Raw genomic sequence first — 8,244 nt, 5'->3', positions numbered from 1 at the left:
TAACACGTAAAGAGCCACCGAAAGGTGCAGAGAAAAGCAGGAGAGGAGTCGCTGGGCAGAAAGCCCAAGAAGGAGGTGGGCAGAGTAGCTGGAGAGCAAAGTTAAAAGTGGTGTAAACAGGGAAGAGAGGCCCTACTCTATGGAGCTTGCAATCTAAAGGGAAGGGCAGACATACCAAAGACACAAGGGGTGGAATGGGGACAGTCACATGGAGGATGGGGGGGAAAAAGGGATGAGAGGGGTAGGTAACCGGCAAGGTTTTTAAGTTAAGTGGATGAGTGGTAAACTTTTAAGAAAAGATTGATTTTTTAATGCCTGTTTAAAGCTGCACAGATTGGGGGATGATCTTATAGAACGAGGGAGATCGTTCCAATGTAAGGGGGCTAATTGCCTTACTGAGGTCAGAATGGAAATATATGGGTCCAGAGTGTATTTCTTATTGTATTATTATAATACACCAATATCTGTGCCAGGAAATATCTCTGTTGATGCAATGGGACTTGTACTGTAATGTTTGGTATGTTAAAAACAACTTCAATTGCTCTATAGTTTACATATTTCATTAATTGAATGGGCGTCCACATTCAGAAGCTTTCCTTTACTTGTTGTAATAGATCTAACATGGCTCCTATCTAGACTTCAACACTGCTAGCATCTGTAATAATACACAGGATGTATAGCAGAGTTGGCATTTTGGTCCAGATAATCAGAGGCCTCCATATACTGAAGCTGCTAATAGAAATCTGTATAAAATTGGCTCAATCAATGATTTTAGAGGGATAAACTTATTAACAAAACACACTCTTTGAAACAGACATTGGAAATAATAGTAATAGATTTTCAGTTTGATTTTGAAGGTTGTGTAGTCTGATAGGACATGCTAAAGAATTCCCCCTAATGGGAAGCTCTGTGGAAGTCTTGCAGCTGTGTATGGGCTGAGGTTATAGGAGAGGGTGATAGGTTGTTGGAGGAGTGCGCAGGGCAATTGCACTGCAAATACTGGGAACCCAGAACAGGCATGCTAATTTACATAGAACTGTCACTTTTCCCTTAGGATATGACTAAAGCTGGGTACACACTACAGAAATTTCAACCAACTTTTTATGCCGAGCGATTTTACATGCGATCGATGGTCCATGCACTGCATACACACTAGCCTTGTTTAGAACAATAAAGGGAAGCGCGGACGTTCCTTTAGCGACTTTTTACAGCCATGTTGTCGTGAGCAATGATTTTAATTTCGTACACACTGCAGCGACATTTGTGGGGAAATGTACGAGATACCGAAGACATTAGCATAAAGGGGCGGACCCTGCACTGTTAACTCCCAAAACAGCTTAAAAACAGAAGGCTACACTGTCCCTTCATTCATTCCCATTTGTAAACGTACAGTGGCTACAAAACAAGAACAAGCAGCTGCACTTCTCATGCTTACTGTGGCAAGAAGACTGCTGGTACGGAACCGAAGAGAAAGAAGGAGAAAGAATAGATCTTGTTGGAGCAAAGAGTGGTTCAAGAGGAGAGACACGTTCTGCCATATGCCCCTGCTACAGGAGATACGGGACAACAACCCCGATGATTTCAAGAATTTTCTTCGTATGAATGATTCAACTTTTCAGGAACTGCTCCAACTTGTAACCCCTCTCATCCAGAGGGAGAACACCCATTTAAGGTGACCCATACAGCCAGAGCAAAGACTGGTGGCAACACTATGATTTTTGGCAACAGGGAGAACACTGGCAGATCTGAAATACAGCACGGCTATTTCACCTCAAGCTCTTGGCATGATAATACCTGACACCTGTGATGCTATCATTGAAGTTCTCAGTGACCAGTATATGAAGGTTTGTGAAAAGCAATAGTATTTATTGTAAAAATAGCGTTTTACATATTAACATATTTAACAATGTAAAAATACATTTAACTTGGAATGTGCAAATCATAAATTGTTAGGACCAGCGCAACAGTTTATAAATGTTGGTAGTGCAAAATTTCGCTTGTGTCCATACCAGGTGTGTCCCCAACGTAATGTGGCATCCTTACGAAGGTTGAGACATGCCGCTTTGTCCAACCATGGTCTGAAATGTGTATGCTTGTTTGTGTCTATGGTTAGTTGAGGAAAGACATCTTTCCGGCCACAAATCTTCAGTGGAAGCCCTACACATGACGTGGCACAGCAGCCGCTCCATTTCAGTTTGTATGCGCTTGCTACTACTTCTCATTTTGCTAGCTAATGTTGATGCGAGTAACTCAAATGTGTCCTGTTCCTTTCTTGGTGTTAGCAGACTGTTAGCGCAATCAAGCATCCTTTCTGCTAGTGCATCACTTTCTGGTATTTCATGTATTCTGCGTCTCTTTCACTTCTGATTTATTTTTGCTGGTGTATCACCTTGGGTCACATCTTGCCTGTCTGCAGTTAGCTGGCTATCACGTGGAGTGGGATTAATTGTTGTAGCATCCGTGTCTTCAACTTCCAGCAGGAGCCCATCAGACAGTAGTGGAGGCTGAAAAAGAGCAAACGAATGAGGGGATGCAATTGCATGCATGTTCAAATGTAAACTATGTACACATCTTTATGTTTCAGTTCCCATTGAGCGAAGCAGACTGAAAAGTGATAGCGGAAGACTTTGAGAGACTATGGAATTTCACAAATTGCGGTGCTGCTATTGATGGCAAACATGTCCGAATCATGCCACCATCAAACAGTGGATCTTTCTACTACAACTACAAAGGGTTTTTCAGCATTATTTTAATGGCCATCGTGGATGCGAACTATGAATTCCTATTTGTGGACATTGGGAAAAATGGAAGAGTCTCAGATGGTGGTGCAATGGAGCTTACTGCCTTCCATAACAAACTAAAAAACAATGCCCTAAACCTTCCATTGCGGAGCAGCACTAAATATGGATTAAACTTTGTGTTTGTGGCAGATGACTCCTTTGCATTGCATGGTAATGTATTAAAACCGTACCTGCAAAGAAATATGACCCATGAAAGGCGTATATTTAATTACAGACTGTCACGTGCTCGGCGTGTGGTTGAAAATGCCTTTGGGATTCTAAGCAACAGGTTCAGAGTTTTTCAGTCGACAATCAACCTGCGTTTGGACAAAATCGACAAAGTTGTGATGGCCTGTTGTGTTCTGCATAACTTTCTGCGGTGTAAAAGCAACAGTGGACGTACCACTCAGGTCAATGTGGAAAGTAATGGCGAGGACATGGAGGTAGTGGGCTTAACACCATTAGAGTGTAGCCACTCTAAAAACTGTTTTTCAGTGGCAAAATTAAATCGTGAGGCGTACCTTTCGTATTTCAACGGTGATGGTGCCGTGCCATGGCAAAATGATTGTATATATCTATTTATAAACATGTTATGCATTGTTATTGTGTTGTTGATTGTTTGAACATTAATAAATCTGTTACATTACAACATCATAATGTACTGTACTTACTGTGCCGCTTGCAGGTATATCATATGCTTGCTCTACCTCTGGGGATGAACTGCTGTCTGTGGGCATGCTGCTAATGGACGTACGTGGTGTTTCTTGGTCCCTCACAAAGTGTAACATATCAAAGTACCATAGCTTTGGCACATACACGTCTTCAGCTGCAGCTCCTGATTTTTTGGATGCTTCAACTTTATTTAATTCTTTTTTATACACAGTCCTAAGGTTCTGGATCTTGCTTTTTGCCCATTCAACAGTTGCTCCAGGGTGATATGGCAGACATGCTTTTACAAGCTCTTGCATCGCAATGTTTCGCATCATTCTGTTAGAATACTCCTTGGATTTGACTTTCCACAAACATGGGTGAGCCCTGTAGGTCTCAATAAAATCCTTCATTAGGTCAGCATTTCTTTCATATGTCATTATGATTATCTGTTTGGGTATAATAAAAAGAAATATAAGTCCCATCCGTGCTGTAAATTTCACCAATGCAAGTACACATGTATGTATCAATCAGAAATAACTTACCGTATATGTGAACGAATGTACAGCTCCGAAGAATCGTAAAATCCCTTCGTATGTAATGGTCATGAAGGGGTTACAGTTATAGAAAAAAAACACTGATACACGAGGTTATTATACACGAATAGTCTTCACCCACAATGCTCCATTTACTAAACAAACGCCCATGTCAGAGTGTATAAAAATTATAGAGGAGCCTGTCTGGCACAGAGGAACGTGAGAAGAAGGAGAATAAAGAGAAGGTGTTAGTGGGGGTGGAAGCAATGGAGACGGAGACGCAGGCACAAATGGTGCCGGAAGGGCCAACAAATGTAGGAAAAGTTACAGAGGGGGATGGAGATGCTCAAGAAGAATGTACTGCAGGTAAAAGAGCAAAGTCAATGAGCCCTAGAGAGATGGAGATGATGGTAAAAGTACTGGACCAGTACGACTACGACTGTCAAAAGCGAAAGTACAGAAAAGTGAATAATAGAAAGAAATTGATAATGCAAAAACTACTGCGATTACTGAAGGAAAAATTTGGAAAGAAAATAAATAAATTCCAAGTCCAGAAGAGGTGGTCAGACCTTAAAAATAAAGAGGCTAGGAGACTGTAACGAATCCGTAAAAACATTAAAAAAAGTAAGTAGCACGTGTAGTCATGTAATGTACCTGTTTGAAGGACTTTATGTATTTCATTCTACTGTTACATGAACCAATGCAAACGTATGATTATTGTTTTGTCAGAAGTAAGAATTAACGGTGACAAGGCCACTGTAGATACCACTGGTGTAATTACACCTGTTATAAAACAAGAAAAAATAAATGTGCCCGAGGAACCACAACACAAAGTGATCTCGAGCAGTGTGCAAGGTGAGCACATGTCAGGTGTTGGAATAAAACTTGTATTAACTTTAGTACAGAAATAGAAGCAAAATGGTAAAACCTTTGTATTTTCTTGCTTCATAGATACCATCGTCATATCAGACGAAAGTTCGGAAGAGGGAAAAAATGTCGCCGAGCTCTACGATCATTTGAAAAAAATGAAAGACAATATTGCGAACATTAAGAGAAAAATCAAAATCCTTGATAATACTTTCGGTTATATGTATATGCTGTTTGCAACTGTTGTGCCACAAACCAGTACCACCATTTCACTATAATACTACTTTTTTTTCACTTTTCATATTGTACTAGAGAAGTTGAACATTGCTATTGTTTTTACCAGCAATAAAAGTTTTGCGTTAACACTGTGTGGTTTATTTAGAGTATTTCAGACATATTGGGGCATATTCATTATGTAATAAAGGTTATTATGACGTTATAACTTTCATAACTTAGAATGTCTGTTTTTCTCATGTAGCACACAAATACTTCACAGCTTATTTGTACACTGAAATTTAAAGTTGATATTTGTATGCTACATGAAAAAATAGCCAGTATTTAACTTATGTGCAAAATAGAAAACTAATTTGCACCCCTTGCATTGTAACATGATTTTGTCCAGGAGACTTAAGTAAAAAATTTCTTGCCAGAGGTTCCTTAATGAAACAGGCCATATGTCACAAGGACACTTGGGGTCAAAGAACAATGGCACACTGAAACTTTGGGGTCCAAGTGTAACGAAACTTACTGTTTATGCCTCCATGATGACTTTCTGTGCCTCTCTCGGCACTTCTCTGCAGCAGAGCTCGGATCGCACTGATTGGATACTCACCTGTCACTCATTCCAGCTTTGGTCTGTAGTGTTGTGATCGTCTCTCTGGTGTGATCACATGATCGGGTCTCTGGGGCCGGAGTTTTCAAACCGCTTCCTATTAAAACCTGCACTGACACTTGCTCGGTGTCAGTGCAACTTGTTTGCTGTGCCTCTGACTCCCAGTTATCCTCTGGTGCTATCTTTACCCTTTGGATCTCCATCTACCAGTATTGTCGGTCTGACCAAGTCTGTGGAACATCCTTGTGTACTTCGCTGCCTGATCCGTGTACCAGTTTCTGGCATGTCTGATAACCTTCTGTCTGATATCTGTGTATCAGTTTCCAGCGTGTCTAACTACTCTGATACCTTCATTGCTTTATTCCGGTTCTGCTGTTCTCTAGAGACATTCTCCTGTGATTCAGATCAGTGTTACATCTTAGGCAACCCTGAGGGCCGCGACCTGCGGGTTACCGGCAGCTAAGTCCATCCTGCCTTGCGGCGGTTCTTGGTGAATACCGAGGAATCCGTTAGACTCCGCTCCTCTGGGCTGCCAGCGCTACTAGGGATTAATACAGGTATCTGAATTGTAACACCAAAAAAATGTAACACAGGCACTTGGGGTCCCAGAACAGTGCCACACAGGCACATGGCATCCCAGAACAACCAAACTGGCACATGGGGTACTAGAGCGATGTCCCAGCTAAGAAAAGGTTAAGATCTACTGATTAGGAATACTGCAGCTAAATTTTAACTAGGAGACCCAGATGGAATAGTGAGTAAGACTCCCTCCCGCTCAGTGCGATCGTCCAACGATCGTCGCCTCTCTTCCCCTCTGATTACCTCCTCTCACGCACGTATCCAAGACTTCTCCCGCGCCGCTCCCCTCCATTGGAACAAGCTCCCCCGCTCCATCAGAACTTCCCCTAATCTGTCCTCTTTCAAACGAACATTAAAAACCCACCTTTTCCTTAAAGCCTTCCAGTCTCATGCCTAAACTCCCACCGGTCGGCTACCTCTCTTTCTCATCCCTTCTTCCCTTCTCCCCCTTCCTCCCTTCTCTCCGTCTCATCCATGTGTCTGTCTGTCTTCCCCTCCCTTTAGATTGTTCGCTCCTTTGAGCAGGGCTCTCCTACCTTCTGTTTCCATCACTTTTAACTGCGCTCTCCAGCTACTCAGCTCACCTCCTCTCAGTCTCTCTGCCCTCTGTCTCCTCTCGCTTCTCTCCGCTCCCCTCAGTGACTCTCAACCTGTCATCCGTGCCCACCCTCTTGGGCCATAGTTACCTGCCTATACTCACTTTTCCCCTCCCTCCCTCTCTTTCATGCTGTGCCTGAGCCCCCAGAGTTATAGTGCTTACTGTTACTTGTACTGTGCTGCTTCACCTTGTACTGTGCCATTGTTTCTCCTTGTACGGCGCTACGGATACTTTGTGGCGCCCTATAAATAAAAATGAATAATAATAATAATAATAAGACTGTTACAGATGACCATAAGGCAAAGTTATATTACCCCAGAATGCTGCAGGGGACATTGTTCAAACCTAATTTGTTTCCATACAGCAGCCATTTTTTTTATTTTTATACATCAAGCTTTGATTTTTAACACAAATTTTTAGGTAAAAAAAAAATAGAAGATATATTCAACATATTACTACTTCTGTTTTTCCATTTAGCTTTTCCTAACTACGTTAGTTTCAAGCATATTAAAAATGTTTTGTTTCCTTAAAAAAATACCCCGACCTTTGAACTAATTGCACATATCGTCTAGCAAAAATGAGCAATCACAGCATGCTAATCAGAGGAAAAACAGCTATGGTTTATTAACTGAAACTGAAAATGTTCAAATGTAAAACTACATGTCAGGATTATTGGACTTGATGACAAGCTAGATTAAACTGACGAGAACAGAGTGGAAATGCAAAAGGACTATTTGTATAATAATGTAATTTTCATTGGCCACAAAGAAAGAAAGACTGTTGTACTTAGGGACTGGTGGAGGCTGTGGTGGGTTTGAGTGCATTACTTGATGCATTGAATATAGAGTGTTTGTAGTTAGTGTATTAACAAGACTACTGAATTTATCTTGTGGTTGAATTGCAGGCTGACTTTTCTTTGAGTATATCTAGAATATTGTGAAGCAAACAAAGAGCATTATAATTGAATTCTATGCTAGTCAAAGTTCCTTGGCCATTTGCCATAGTTTCTGCTGCCGTCAAGCAGATACATTTTCTTCATTGGTTCTGTTGAAGTCAAATAATTGGATGAAGTCGTTTTAAATTAATAAATACCGATTGTAATAGTTTAGTTTGCGATTGCAATTAGTATGCAACGGCGTACTACAGAGGTTAATTAAGCAATCGCATAGGAAAACATAGTAAATACACTTACATTCACACCTACATTTGTAAATAGTTCACCTTTAATAAACTTTCCAATTTACATTCTTTTATTATTAAGATAAAAGACTAAGAGATTTATTACACACTGGTAAACCTACATTAAAGATATTTAGGGTTCAGGTCATAAGAAATGTATTGTGTTTGGTCTTATAATAACCACAATTCACCAGCCGGAATGCGGTATCATCGGATAAGCGATTG

This window comes from Mixophyes fleayi, chromosome 1, assembly GCF_038048845.1.
Source record: "Mixophyes fleayi isolate aMixFle1 chromosome 1, aMixFle1.hap1, whole genome shotgun sequence".
Taxonomy (NCBI): domain Eukaryota; kingdom Metazoa; phylum Chordata; class Amphibia; order Anura; family Limnodynastidae; genus Mixophyes; species Mixophyes fleayi.
Note: the sequence above shows the minus strand (reverse complement) of the source record.